At 36.3% G+C, this 16,137-nt stretch overlaps 1 protein-coding gene across 3 annotated transcripts in view; it reads right to left on the bottom strand.

The window, feature by feature from the left end:
* ZCCHC7 (zinc finger CCHC-type containing 7) overlaps nucleotides 1-16,137 on the bottom strand; it is a 246,688-nt gene that overhangs the window by 57,512 nt on the left and 173,039 nt on the right. The window lies entirely within an intron of this gene.

The raw sequence follows: 16,137 nt of genomic DNA, 5'->3' as shown, positions 1-16,137 counted from the left end.
CAAATGAGACCAACTATCCAGAAACCACTGACTGATCTAAAAATCAACTCTAAAAACCTAGGGTGCTTGGGAGCCCTACATTCCTCTTTATCAGCTATTTCCTTCTCTTTGCCCTTTGCAAATGGATGCTATTCCTCTGGTCCACTCATGACCAAGGAGGAAGGGACATATGACTAATGCAGAAGCTATGGTATCAACAAAGGACTGAAAGATTTTTTTTTTCTTTCCTTGAAGCAAAGTTAAGATTTCTTCCTTCCTCCTATCTATTCCTCTTCTCTATCTTGAAAACGCAAATCGAGCCTGACTCTTTTCTTTGAAAGGAATTTTGAGGAGACATGAAGTAATCTACATTTCCCAAGGCCTACCAGGAGTAAGTGTCTAGAGATATATTAAAAAATAAAATAGTTTTACTAAGAAAACCAAAAGGCTGCTTTACAAAAAGACCAATCCATAGGCAAGCAGAGATGCTGTGCAGATGATTATGTCCTTTGTAAAGTTTGGAGGCTGCATCCACACACGGAGAGTGGAGAATACATTAAATAACAGTGCATCATCACCATCCACAACAGCATTCTTTCATTCAAAAGATCCATCTAAGGAGCATGCTCTGCTCTAAGTTTCAAAGCTGCCTTTTGTACCTCAATGTCCTTCATCTTTAAAATTCAAAATGACCACTAAATATCACTTTAATTAAAAAACTGCCTTAATATTGTCCTTAAAAAAATAAAACCTAAAAACCAGTGAAATGCAAAATAGCAACTATTACTACCCCCAATTCCAAATAAATTTACAGCTTAACAGAGAACAGTGAGAAAAGGGAAGGTCTGAGAGAGGAAGATCCGACGCCATTTAGATTGTTTTAACATTCCTGTGGAATTCAACAATATTTCAGGTGGTATACTAACTCCTCAACAAGCTATAGTATATTCTTACTGTAGAAAATTTATCAACAGGTATACAAAACAGGTTTCAATTACAGACTTCTCAATGGTAAATGGGACAAAGACATCACCAGAAACACATGAGCCAACTCCTGGTGCTACCCAAAGGTTCCAGTTTTGGTTCCATCCTGGTAATAACAGCTGACTCCTGCCCTTTCTCTTTTATCTATCTCATTTTCTTAACTCCAGATCCCAAACTAATGGAAGCTTTGTCTAAGGGCAACTCATTAGAACTTCTACAGGCAGGCAATTCTCCACTTCGTTAAATTCCTGGTATTGGGACTTGGTAGAAACCTGGGTTCCAATCTTAACCCTATCTCTTATTTGCTGTGTGGCGCTGGGCAGGTTATCGACCTTCACTGGGCCTGTATAATAATGGGTTGGGTTAAATGGCATCCACGGTACTGTCTAGCACTAAGTTTCTATGATTCCTTTGAATTTTCATTCATTATTAAAATCAAATCCATTGTCCTCCAGGTCTCTGCAACTGGCACAGGGTACCTTCCCTTAAAGACAACTTCCCAAAGAGCCCAAAGCACTCATCTTCCATGTGTTCACCACCCATTGCCATAGAATATAAAATGGGATTGCCCTAAAGTATAAAATTGGAATTGACCTAAAGATGCCTAATATTAACTCTCAGCTGCCTTAGATCCTTGTCTTGCTAATATCTGGGGCTGTGACTTTTTTCAAACTTCAGAATTGTAATCAGAGCAATAGCTGGTAACTCCTTCCTTGCATCAAATCAACTCAGTGCAACAAACATACTGAAAGGTTACAATGAGCAAGGTGCTATAGGGTAAACAAAGATGAATAAGAGCTTATAACTTAGTAAAGAAGACAAATGAAAGAAGAAGAAAGGAGTAAGAAAAGACCAAACAAAATTCTACAGTAAATTTAGAGAAAGAATAGCCAATGTCTGAATTTAGGGGGGAAAGAGGAAAAAAGTCACAGAAGACTGTGCTATAAAGAAGACTTTATTGAAGTATAATTTACATATAAAATGTACCCATGTAAAAAATACAGTATGATGTATTTAGACAAATGTACACACCTGTGTAACCACCACAACAATCAAATATAGCACATTTCCACCATCCCAAAATGTTACCTTGTGCATATTTGCAGTTGACCCTCTACCCTAGGCAACCACTGATTTGCTTTCTGTCACCATAGATTTGCTTTGCCTGTTCTGGGACTGTATATAAATAGAAATCATATATTATGTACCATTTTCTGTTTGGCTTCTTTCACTCTGATTATTTGTGAGATTCATTTATATTGTTGGGTAGTAGTTCCTTTCTTATTGCTGAGCAGTATTCCGTGTGTGAATATAACCATTTGTTTAGCTGTTCATCTCCTGATAATACTCAGGTTGTTTCAGGTTTTGCAACTGTAAATAAAGCATCAATAAACATTTTTAAATTGACTTAAGTTTTCATTTGCCTTGGGAAAATACCTAGGAGTAGAATTACTGGATATGGTTAAGTGTATCTTTACCTTTATATGAAACTGGAAAATTCTTCCAAAGTGGTTCTGTCATTTCACATTCCCATCCACAATGTATGACAATTCCATAGTTTCATCTCACCAATACTTGAAACTGCCTTTTCAATTTTAGTCTTTGAATGTGTATGTAGTAATGCATTAGGACTTTAATGGGCATTACTCTGATAACTAATGATGCTAAGCATCTTTTCATGTATTTATTTGCCATTCATATATCTTCTTTCAAAAACTATTTGAATTTTAGCGTGCATTCATTCATTCATTTATAGTAGGCAACATGCCCAGTGTGGAGCCCAGTATGGCACCAGAATTCACAACCCTGAGATCAAGGCCCGAGCTGAGATCAAGAGTCAGACACTTAACTGACTGAGCCACCCAGGCACCCCTTAGCTTGTTTTTAAATTGAGTTGTTTGATTTTTTTGAGGGAGTGAAGGAGGCTGTCTTTCTTTGATTGAATTATAGGAGTCCTTTGTATTTTCTAGATACAAGTCTTTTATCAGACATGTGTTTGCAAATATTTTCTCCCAGTGTGGCTTGTTTTTTCATTTTTTTTTTTTTAAAGATTTTATTTATTTACTTGACAGAGATAGAGACAGCTAGCGAGAGAGGGAACACAAGCAGGGGGAGTGGGAGAGGAAGAAGCAGGCCCATAGCAGAGGAGCCTGATGTGGCTCGAACCCATAACGCCGGGATCACGCCCTGAGCCGAAGGCAGACGCTTAACCGCTGTGCCACCCAGGCGCCCCGTTTTTTCATTTTTTTTAAACAGAGTTCTCAGAAAAGCAAAACTAATAAATTTGACAACTTTTCCCTTTAAGATCTTCTATGTTCAGAGAAATCTCCCCATGCAAGGTTACAAAAGCAAGCACTTTTTATATTTTCTCCTAAAATTCTATAGTTTTAGCTTTTTACGTTATTACCCGTTTCTCCCCATTTGAATATACAGTTGTTTCAGCATCATTTGTTGAAAAAAATACCCTTTCTTCATTGAATTGCCTTTCCACCTTTGTTGAAAATCAACTGACGTGTGTCAATTTCTAGAAGTTCAAGTATGTTATATTGAGCTACAGGTCTATCATTATACCAAATTACAACTTTACTTTAAAAACCTAAAATCATGTAGAGTAAGTTTTCCAACTTCTTCGTTCTTTTTTCAAGATTGCTTTGGCTATCCTCTGATTTCTGTAAAAATTTTATTTTAAATTTTATTTATTTGAAGGAGAGTTGGGCACAAGCAGGCAGAGCAGCAGGCAGATGGAGAAGCAGGCTCTTTGCCGAGCAGGAAGCCCAACGTGGGGCTCAATCCAAGCATCCTGGGATCATGACCTGAGCCGAAGGCAGACGCCCAAATGATTGAGTCACCCAGGCACCCCCTGATTTCCGTATAAATTTTAACTTGCATTTTTTTTTCTTTAAAGTTCAGCTCTACAGCCAATGTAACGCTTGAACTTATGACCAACCCCGAGATTAAGAGTCACAAAAGTACTGACTGAGCCAGCCAGGGGCCCTTGATTTCTGTATAAATTTTAGAATATAATTTCTACAAAAAAACCCTGATGGGATTTTGTTTGGTATTGTGCTACACCTACAGATCAGCCTGGAAAGATACTTCAACAATATCAAGTCTTCTAAAACATGAATATGGTGTATCTCTTCATTTACTTTGGTCTTCTTTTTTTTTCAGCAATGTTTTATGGGTTTCTGTGAACAGGTCTTGCATATATTTTACTAAATTTATCCCTGAGTAGTTCATGTTTCTTCCTGTTACTGAAAATTTTTTAAAAATAACATTTAAATTAATTTTATTTTTTTAATTTCATTTTTCAATTTCTGATGACAGGTTTATAGAAATACAATTGGTTTTGTTTATTTACCTTGCATCCTGAAATTTTGCTAAATTCACTTAGTGCTAGAAGCTTTTTGTAGATTCCTCCCAATTTTCTATATACCCTATCATTTCACCTGTGAATAAAGACAGTTTTATCACCTCCTTTCTAATCTGGATGCCTTTTATTGCTTTACCTTACTTCAATGCTTTATAAAGGACTTCCAGGTGTAATATTCAATGTTTTAAGTGGTGACAGAAGATAATCTTTGTTTTGTTCCAATAGGGTGAAAAATTCAGTCTTTCTGAATTAAGCAAACTGTTTGCTATAGATTTTTCATAACAGGTAGAGGAAATTCTTTTATTTTCCTACTCTCCCGAGTTTTTAATATGAATGTGTTTTAAATTTTATCATCTGCCTTTTCTGCATCAACTGAGATGGCCCCATAGTTTTCCCTCTTTCTGTTAATACGGTGAATGAAAGTGATTCATTTTCAAGTAATTCAGTGATTCATTTCAAGCTGTATTCTGGGATTAACCCCACTTGGTTAGGATGTATTATGCTTTACAATATACTGTATAATTCAATTTGTTAGTATTAAGAATTTTTACATCTGTGTTCATGAAGGATACTGGTTTATACTTTTCTTGCAATGTCTTTGTCTGGTTTTGATATTGGGATAAAACTGGCCTCATAAGAGTTGGGAAGTGTTGGGGAGAGTTTGTATAGAACTGGTATTATTTCTTCCTTAAATATCTGATAGAATTCACCAGTGAAGTCAACTAAGCTGGAGTTTTCCTTGTTGTGAATTTTCTTGTCCAGGAATTTTACCTGCAATGAGGCTTTAAAAATAGTAATTAGTGGGGCGCCTGGGTGGCACAGCGGTTGGGCGTCTGCCTTCGGCTCAGGGCGTGATCCCGGTTATGGGATCGAGCCCCACATCAGGCTCCTCTACTATGAGCCTGCTTCTTCCTCTCCCACTCCCCCTGCTTGTGTTCCCTCTCTCGCTGGCTGGCTCTATCTCTGTCAAATAAATAAATAAAAAATCTTTAAAAAAAAATAAAAATAAAAATAAAAATAGTAATAGAAATAGCAATTCTACTTCTGTAGTAGGTACGGATCTATTCACATCTTCTAGTTCCGCTTTGGCCCAGTTTTGGTAATCTGTGACTTTCAAAGAATTTGTCTGTTACTCTAAGTTGTTGAAATTATCAGCATAAATGTCCATAATAGACTCTTATTCCTTCCCTTTGATTTAGTTTATTTGTACTTAAGCTCATCCACTAAATTTTTTATCTTAAATACTGTATATTTCAGTTCTAAAAGATCCATTTGGTTCTTTTTTTATATCTTCCATTTCTATTATATTCCTTTTTCTTTAAACCTAGTGTGTATTTTTAATAGCTGTTTTAAAGTCCTTTTCTGCTAATTCCATCATTTCTTGTCAGGGGAGCAAGTCTGGTATAAGTTTACACAATATAGGTGGAAGGGAAAGTCCTATACCAGATTTTAATAGATGGAGATGAGAGACGACACCAGTAAAAAAGAAAGGTACAAGCAACAGAATGGAAGAGGTAAAAGGATATGGCAAACAATAGTTTAATTGAAAGAGGGTATGGTAATTCCCTTACTAAGAATTTTCATAGACCTTTTTATATATAAGAACACTAAGCATCAAATATTATTACTTTTAAGACACCTTTTACCTGAAACACATATGAAGACAATATTAAATCTATTCTTCCAACTAAGAAAATTTCCATGTCCTCTTCTGGTTTAACTTTATATACCTTTATTTTCTACTGTGTGAGCTCTCCACAAGGAAGAGCACAACAGGCCTTTCTACCAGACTAGTAATATTGAAGGCAGATAGAGTAAAATAGCATTACAGTGTTCTCTGTTAACACTGAGCAACAACCAGAATACTTCATCTCTTCTGAAATAACTTTCAACACAAAAAAGTAAACCCATAACCTTACACATATTTTACACATTTTCTCCTTTTTCTGGAACTGTTCTATCTTAATTACACACACACGCACACTTTCTCTATTACTACTGCAAGGTAATAAACGTAAACATCTTTCATATTTATATGGTGATTCAGAGTCTATTGTTTTAAATATACATTTTATCCCCAGTACTCTGTATGTTATGGTTACAAAAATATTCACTTTTTATGTGTGTACTTTCTATAAGAAATGGCAACTGGTGCTTTCTGTGAAAGGTAGTGCTAATTAGCTATTTACCAATAAAACTGCATTCAATTTTCAAAGGATGTAAGACTTCGGACTAGATTTCTTAGGAGAAAAGCCAGTTCCCGCTCTGCTTCAGTTACATTAGCCTGCATTCTGGTGGATGGGAACAGCTGAAGATCATTCCTTTGCTGAGAGCAGCCACAGACAATTATAGAGCTGGTTCTCTTTACATTTTGGAGTAATATGACAGAAAATAGGAGTTAATAATATGTATTTCAAAGATCACCAAAGATGACAGAAGGACTCGGTTCAGCATATCCAGTTGGTTATTCACAGTGCAGGTGACAGGGTCTAAGAACCTTTTCCTGAGCCCAATACTCCTGCAGCTCCTTCTTATAAGGAAGCCAGAGATGCCTTATATTTTCTAGATATCCTAATTTCTAACACCTAAAATTATAAATCTCAGTAGATTTCAATGAAAAGGAATGTATGTATGATTTTCTTAGCATACAATGGGCTTGAATTTAATATTCAGCAAATCAGATATAAAAACTTATTTTCCCTACTATTTAAGAGTGTGAATGTGGGGCACCTGTTTGGCTCAGTCAGTAGAGCATGGGACTCTTGATCTCAAGGTTGTGAGTTCAAGTCCCACGATGGTGTGGAGCCTACTTAAAAAAAAAAGAATGTAAATGTGACTTTCCTCAATGTGTAAAATGTTTTCATTTAATGTAGTGTTGAGTTAATTTTCAACAAATATTTACTGACTGTCTCTCATTTTAAAAGACGGTATAGGAGAGAGCAAGATGACTAAGACATAGTGCTTGCCCTCAAGGAACTTACCACAAAGTAGTATGTGCATCTTTGGGTGAAACAACCTTAGAAGGATTACTGTGCTAAGTAAATAACCATGATAATTTCATTCTTTAAAATAGAAAAATGAGGGGTGTCTGGGTAGCTCAGTCGATTAAGTGTCTGCCTTCGGCTCAGGTCATGATCTCAGGGTCCTGGGATTGAGCCCCACTTCAGGCTCCCCACTCAGCAGGGAGTTTATTTCTCCCTCTGCCCTCCCCCTGAGCATGCACACGCTCTCTCTCAAATACATAAATAAAATCTTTAAAAAAATGAAATAGAAAGATGAATAATCATGTTTTAAAGATAAAAAGTCCACTATTATTTAGGGAATGGGGTATTTAACAAGAAATACTGAATTCTACTAATGAGCAATTAACTTATGATTACTATACCACCAAAATGGTCTTCCTTATAATTCTAGGTATGTAAGACCTTTAGCAAGTGTTTTCTCCACAAATAATCTTTGAATCTATTCAGCTCACAACTGGGGACTGGGGCAAAAAAGACAATGGTTGTTATATACCTACAACTCCTAACGAACGAAGATTTTGGGCATTCTGATTATCCTCTCACTGGCAGGGTACAGACAAAACTCTGACTTGCATGAGATGGCATTCTTTTCACTGCATTCTTTTCACTCCTCTAAAACACAGTGAAATGGTCAAGAAAAGAAAAAAAAGTGGGGAAGGTTGTGAATAACCCTCCCACCAGATAACCTGAGGTTAAATTATTCCAATTTTCCACTTAATCCAGTCCAATTTCCATGACTACAAATTATAAATGTCCTTTGAAGGTTGAGCTCCTCATAACCAATGCTTGTGGGTAATACTCAGTATTTCTCTCTCACTTGACTTCTGTGAGCACTTACAGTTCTCATGGTTGATGTAACAGAATACTTTCCCAGTTCTTACCCGCCTTCGCAGTTCCCTCTTCCTTTACTGGTTACTTGGTACGCTCCACTCTTTGCTCTCCTCATTCTAGATTCTTAGTCCCAGCTCATGTCATACATGTCCATGGAGAGAACTCCCAATCTGTCTCTCTAGACCAGATCTTTTCCTGAGCTCCTCATCTATGGGACATCTAGACTAGATATCTTGCAAGTAACTCAAACGCATAATCATGAGAAATGAATTCTTCATTTTCTCCCCATTCCTTGCACTTCTCGCTCTTAAAAACAGACAAAAGCTCTTACGCCTCCTCCTTGTATCTTCTATCTCAATAACTTGTTTCAATGTATTTTCCATATAAAAAACTTCAACTTTTCCCTCTCACCTTTCACATAATTACCAAATCCCATAAATTCTCTCTCCATCACAGCCTCAATACCATTATACTGGCCACTGATACTCAGTTTCTCAGCTAGACTATTAAAATAACTTCTGACTATCTCTAACACCCCAACTCATTTTCCATTCCACCGTTACTGGAATGTTTTTATTTTTTACAACATTAGTTTCAGGTGTACAACACAATGATTTGATATCTGTATATACTACAAATTTAATAATGTTTCTAAAATGGAAATATGAATACTTTCTGCCCTGAATGGTCCCTCGATGCCTACAGGATAAACTTAAAACTCCTCTGTATGCCACACAATGCCTTCCATGATTTGGTCCTTACCTGCTTCTCTGGCTTCATCTTCCTGATCCCAGTGTGAGCTTAATAATTTCCTCAGTGTGTCCTGTTGTTCATTGCCTAACTATGCCTATGCATGTATTCCCTGGAACACAAGCCACCCCCAACTTCACAACGTGGAACTAGGATTTTGTCTTCAAGTCACTAATCATGTGCTACCTCCTCCACTGAAGTCTTCTCTGATAACCCTTCAAAAGCAAAGATGATGGCTCTCAACTTTGTACCATCCTAGACTTTGACCGTGTCATTTCTATCTTTGTATCTTCCAAAAGCAGGATTATTTAGTTATCATAGGTACTCAGGTTTACTGAATTACTTAAATAACATTTCTTCTTTTGATTTCACTCTGATGTAAGTATTTTCTCCCTCCCTAAAAATGCCTTATGTGTCTCTTAGGCTATTAAGCACTTCTAAACCTTATGTTAACAGCTATATTAATAAATATTTTTCTGTCCCTCACTACATTGTAAGTTCTCTACGGACCTCTATGGACCACCTGTTTTATCTACCTATCCAGTTATCAGCATGACATCTTGCATACTTTGAATTACATTAGAAAAAACAATTTAAAAGAAAAAGGGAAAAAAAGAGAACCATTAATATGCATACTTGTGTGAGTAAATGCTGTTCTGAACTGCGTGTAAAAAAAGCCAATAACCAATTTCATGGGTTGTCACTGTACAGATATATAAGATAATTCTTGTGGCACCTGGCTGGCTGGGTAGGTAGAGCGCACGACACTTGATCTCAGGGTTGTGAGTTCGAGCCCCATGTTGGGTGTAGAGAATATAAATAAATAAAAACTTAAAAAAAAAAAAGACAATTCTTTACGAATCATCTAAAAAAACCAAAAAGATTTGGAATTTCTGTAGTAAAAAATTTTAGGAACTATAAAATACTTTAAAAATCACTGCTATTGAATAAAATCACTTGGTAGACACAGGATCCACATGAAATAAAAGATAACTGGACATTATAAATAATCATACCTACACCTAGCCAGTGTTTACGGAATAAAGATCACGAAGATGAAGCTGCCAGATACTTATGTCATATCCTTTCCTGAGCCTAATTCCACTACACCAGATTTCCCCCTGGGATGTTCTCACTTCGGACAAGCAACTGAACCAGCCACAAATGAAGTTACTATTCCCAACTTCATCAGCAGCATCTGTTATTTCAACGGAAACTTTTGAAATACATACAATGCCACATGCAAATCCCCTGAGGGTTGAGCCACTTCATTCACTTGCATTCTTCTCAAACTGCTCTTTATTTCTGTGTCTTATTTATATCTTTCCATTTAACACTGGTCACAAAACCATTTTAAGGTTTTAAAATTTTGCAGTGTTTAACTGCCATTAGTTTAAATAAAACAAATTTTAATAGAACAATTTGCAAGTTAGGCATCAAATTGTTCCTCTCATTTTAAATCATATTAAATTTACCAGAAACAATCTATATTTTTAAATGTGTATAAACGATAAGTGGGGATTTAGCTCTTCTTTTTTTAGAGGTAGAGGAGGAAGAAGAAAGAGGAAATAAATACAGGTGCTTAGCAGAGTTATACGGAGCTCTTGCAAAGTTATCTGTCACATAAAGGCTTTTGTATTATCTCCAAAGAGACACACAGACAGATACAGCCACACACAGAGTTCTCTCTCATCTCCCAATCCCTCCAAAAGATTTGTCAGTGAAATCACCTGATTAAGAAATATTTATTTAGAAAAAAAAAACTCTCGTATTAAACTAAGTGACAAAAAGAGAAAGGGAAACATTATCAACAGAAACAGTTAATACTGTAGGATTATGGGAGCTGTTTTTTCTTCTTTTAAAGGTATCTGCTGTGGTGCTTGTTCTCCACTTCCATCCTCCCCTCCAAAAGGCGAAAAGGAAAATATACCATGGACACAGGAAATATTTGTTAAATGACAAGCACACATAAAACATATTTAAATTCAATCAAGAGGCTGTTTTAAAAATGATGTTGTCGATTTCTAGAGAAGACTTAACGGCTGGGCGCCTGGGTGGCTCAATCGGTTAAGAATCTGCCTTCGGCTCAGGTCATGATCCCAGAATCCTGGGATGGAGTCCCACATCAGGCTCCCTGCTCAGTGGGGAGTCTGCTTCTCCTTCTGCCCTTCACCCCGCTCGTGCTCTCTCTTTCACTCTCTCTCTCAAATAAAATCTTAAAAAAAAAAAAAAGACTTAAAGGCTATATAAATTTGGTATCTGTATCTTTCAGTCATCCTCCTAATTCTGTTTTACACTTCCTAGTCTCCTTCCTAAATCTTTTTTTTTTTTTGTCTTCTTTACCTATTATTAACTTTGTGTGTAAGCACATGCATTTTCTTCAACATCTGGTTCTTGGTTCACTCCCTTCTTGGTAAAACCAGTCACTCCACAACAATTCATTTTTATTATTTTGGAAGATCGTATTTTCTGCAAATCTTTCCCCAAATCTTAAGACCAAACATGTCCGGCTTACGTTTATAACTGTTTACAGGATATAACACAAATGATTACAGTAGTCACTGCAAACATAACATATCCAAAGAAAAACTCATCTTCACAACCACAATTGAAAATGGCTCAAATACTTTCTTCCCTGTTGTTATTTATGGTTCAAAACAAGATTTATTTTCATCTTAACCCAATGCTTCACTCTCATTATCCAACCAGGCCAGGTCTTACAATTCTATAACATCTCCCTTTAAAATGTCTTTCTAAGCCAATATTTTGGTTTCCTTCCAATCATCACTATTTGTTCCTCATGTCAAATCCAGGTGTCCCTGTGCCTTCATTTCATACATACCAGCTAGCTTTTCTCTTTAAAAGGAAATTAATAAAAAAATTGATTTTATTAATTAATAATCAATATTAATTAAAAATTATTATTAATTTTTATCAAAGTAACATATGAATATGGTTTTAAAAGCTCTAACACTAAAAAAGCATGTAAGAAAAAAAAAAAAACACAGCAGTTCTCTCCTCCCTATTTCAGCCCGCACTCCTCCAGAGGCAAACACGTTCAAGTCTTTAGCTATTTCTTTTGGTATTCAGCTGGATACTTCTAAATAATGTTCCTTCTGCTCCTTATAGATTTATCTATTTTTTAAATTATTTTTATTTAGGTCACCTGGTGGCTCGTTTGGTTAAGTGTCTGCCTTCGGCTCAGTTCATGGTCCCAGGGAGCCTACTTCTCCCTCTTCTCTCCGCTCTTGCTCTCTCTCATTATCTCTGTCTCTCTCTCTCAAAGAAATAAATAAAATCTTTATAAAAATTTATTTTTTTTGAGAGAGAGGAGTGAGCAAGCTGGGAGAGGGGCAGAGGAAGAGGAAGAGAATCTCAAGCAGACTCCCCACTGAGCCCCAACCGGGGCTCAATCCCAGGACCCTGAGATCATTACCCGAGCCTAAATCAAGAGTCAAGATGCTTAACCGACTGAGCCACTGAGGTGCCCCTGGATTTATCTATTTTAAACATTAGTATCTAACTTCCTAGTAAAGTAAGAGAGGATTTACTTTTCTTATGACATTCTATCTGAATTTCTTCTCCATCCATCCCCTTTCTCAGGTTAAGATAATATTCATCTTATGACCACGTAGTTGTTTCCTTTCTTCCATCTTATGACCATGTATTGTTTCCTTTCTTATACAATGCTTTAATTTTCCTGTATTTAATACCAGCCTAGTTGTTTCATTTACTTGGCCTGGAAGTCTACTTACCACTATGCTAACCACTAGCACCTTGTCTCTCTAGGATAGAGGGACCTTTAGTCCTTCTGATATCTCCAGGATTAGGGAAGTACCTGTTCATTAAGTGCCTGCTGCATTATAATAGTCATCACCAATCATAAGGGTCCAACGGACCCATTTTATAATTTAAGTTATCTCACAAATAATTTACAGAGAAATAAAGAGGTAAGGAGTAACAATTTTATCAGAAATCCTAATAAGAACTTAAACATGGCAAACCAAAATTTTTATTTCATATAGTCCAGTTTTTGACGTTAAATATAGAAATGGGCAACATCTTGAAATACAACCAACTACTCATTGACTATCTATGAACTCGAAACACATCCATTTTGTTACTAAGCCACATCTCAAATATACCTCTTCTTTGCTAAATAGTTGAAAACACTTTCACTTTTCAACTTACAAACACAAATTAAAATGACTGATCCATTAGCTTTTTTCACTTCTGTATCATCTATTCCCTTCCAGTCACCTCTGGATTCACATCTGCCTTTAGTGATTATCCACTTCATACAAACCATATCAAGGATATTTTGGTACACAAATACTATAAAATATGAAAGAATACAGCCACATGTCTTTTTACCAAAGCAGGATGGTACAGATTCTCATCATAAAATATTGTGTGGTAAAGAACTTCCTGTTGAATGACTGAGTAGATGAGAATACCCTATTTCCTTTTTTCGTATTTAGAAATACATTCATTCATCAATTCTTAAGTTTGAGAAAATTCATCTATAATATCCACTGGAAAAAATCAAAGTCTGAGACTTTACTTGAAAGACCAAGTTCTTCACATTATTAAAGTCTAGGTACTACCATCTGTCTCCTTGCATTTATGTTTTGATTGAACTAGTAACTGTGAAATGTCTTCCTTTGTCAATTTTCTTCTACTTGCATTTGGGGCAGAAAATGTAAAATGCTGAATTCTCAACTTTGTTCAACCAAAGCTAAAAAAATGGTGTCTCCAGACTTCTTTTATACATTCTTGAAAGATAATGTAATATTTTGGGCAACAAAGTAAGAAGGATGATGAAGACTTAACTTCACTATGATATCATCCTTCTAGGCAATTCCATCATCTGTTTTCTTATTATTTTAGTGTTTTTTTAGCATAGTTGGGAATAATTGAAGAGTAATGATAAAACTATTTTTAAGATGATGAAATAACAGAATGTTTCAAAGTATGGTAAAAATAAGATCACTAGGATCCCATGATGTACCTTAGATTTATAAAAGGATCCAATGGACCCATATATTAAATCTGAGATAGAGTTTTATTCTATTAAGAAAAGTAAATTTTCTCTCTGTTCTTTGGAAGACTTCTAAGATAGAATAAAAGTCATGAAATAGAAATTCTTAGAAATAGTTACAAATGCTAAAAGAAAAAAAAAAACCCCGCCCAAACCCCTAAACAAAAATTGGGTGTAATGAGACTGACAGTATAATGAGGGTAAAACTGAACATATAATTATTACCAATTCTTATCACTCATTCAACAAGTATTTACTGAGCTACTGCCATATTCCACCATTCTAGGTCCTTAGGATATATTAATGAACAAAAGAGAGATTGCTGCCTTTGTAGAACTTATATTCTGGTGGGGCAGGAAGAGAGACAATAAACAGAACATAATAAGTAAATGATATATGTTAGCAGTAGTAAGTGCTTTGGAAAAAAGAAAAGTAGAGCAGGATAATGGGAATTGGTAGCGTTAGGTAGAAGTTACAACTTCACAGAATGTGGATAGAGTACACCTCATTGATACTTACTTAAGAACTTAAAGATCAGGGAATTAGCCATGCACTTCTGGGGTAAGAGCATCCCAGGCAGTAGGAACAGCAAAAGCAAACTCCTTAAGGTAGAAATACTTGTGATGTGTTTGAGAAATAGCAGGGGGGCCAGTGTGGCTACAGCAGAGTAAGCTAAGGGGAAGGTGAGGTCAAAGAAGTACAGGATACCAGATTATGAAGGGCCCTGTAGGCCTTATAAGAATTCTTGCTTTTATTCTGAGTGAAATGGGAAGTCAATGGAGGGCTCTGAAGCAAGGAGAGCAGTGAGGTGGCTACTGTAAGAATTCTGTCAAGGATGATAGCAGTGGATGTACTAAGATGTGGAAGAATCCTGAATATATTCTGAAGGTAGAGCCAACAAGATTTCCTGATGAATTAGATATGAATGTAAGAGAGAAAAACAGGGTACGAGGATGACTCCCAGGTTTTTGACCTGAGCAACTAAAAGGATAGAATTAATGCAACTGAAAACTGCAACTGATCGGGTTTTAGGGGAAAGAGAAATTCAATTTTAGACACATTGGATTTGCGATATCAGACATCCAAATGAAGATGCTGAGGAAGCTTTTAGTCTTGTGTTAAGACTGATCTGCACAGCCCAAGGAACCAGTCAAAAAAACTAAGAGGCAGCCCACAGAATGGGAGAAGGTATCTGCAAATGATACTACAGATAAAAGATGGGTATACAAAATCTATAAAGAACTTCTCAAACTCAATACACGAGAAACAAATAATCAAATCAAAAAATGAGCAGAAGATATGAACAGACACTTTTCCAATGAAGACATACAAATGGCTAACTAGACACATGAAAAAATGTTCAAAATCATTAGCCATCAGGGAAATTCAAATCAAAACCACACTAAGATACCACCTTACACCAGTTAGAATGGCAAATATTGACAAGGCAAGAAACAACAAATGTTGGAGAGGATGTGGAGAAAGGGGAACCCTCTTACACTGTTGGTGGGAATGCAAGTTGGTACAGCCACTTTGGAAAACAGTGTGGAGGTCCCTTAAAAAGTTAAAAATTGAGCTACCCTATGATCCAGCAATTGCACTACTGGATATTTACCCCAGACATAGTGAAGAGAAGGGCCATATGCACCCCAATGTTCATAGCAGCATTGTCCACAATAGCTAAATTGTGGAAGGAGCCAAGATGCCCTTCAACAGCTGAATGGATTATAAGAAGATGCGGTCCATATATACAATGGAATATTACTCAGCCATCAAAAAGAACGATTTCTCAACATTTGCTGCAACATGGACAGGACTAGAGGAGATAATGCTAAGTGAAATAAGTCAAGCAGAGAAAGACAATTATCATATGGTTTCACTCATTTATGGAATATAAGAAGTAGGAAGATCGGTAGGAGAAGAAAGAGAAGAAGAAAGGGGGGGTAAAGAGAAGGGAGAATGAACCACAAGAGACTATGGACTCTGGGAAACAAACTGAGGGCTTTGAGGGGGGATGGGATAGGCTGGTGACGAGTGTTAAGGAGGGCACGTACTGCATGGTGCACTGGGTGTTATATGCAAGTAATGAATCATGGAACTTTACATCAAAAACTAGGGATGTACTGTATGGTGACTAACATAATAAAAAATTATTA

This window comes from Ailuropoda melanoleuca, chromosome 7 (genome assembly GCF_002007445.2).
Source record: "Ailuropoda melanoleuca isolate Jingjing chromosome 7, ASM200744v2, whole genome shotgun sequence".
In the NCBI taxonomy this organism is placed as follows: domain Eukaryota; kingdom Metazoa; phylum Chordata; class Mammalia; order Carnivora; family Ursidae; genus Ailuropoda; species Ailuropoda melanoleuca.
Note: the sequence above shows the minus strand (reverse complement) of the source record. Positions and strands in the feature narration are given on the sequence as shown.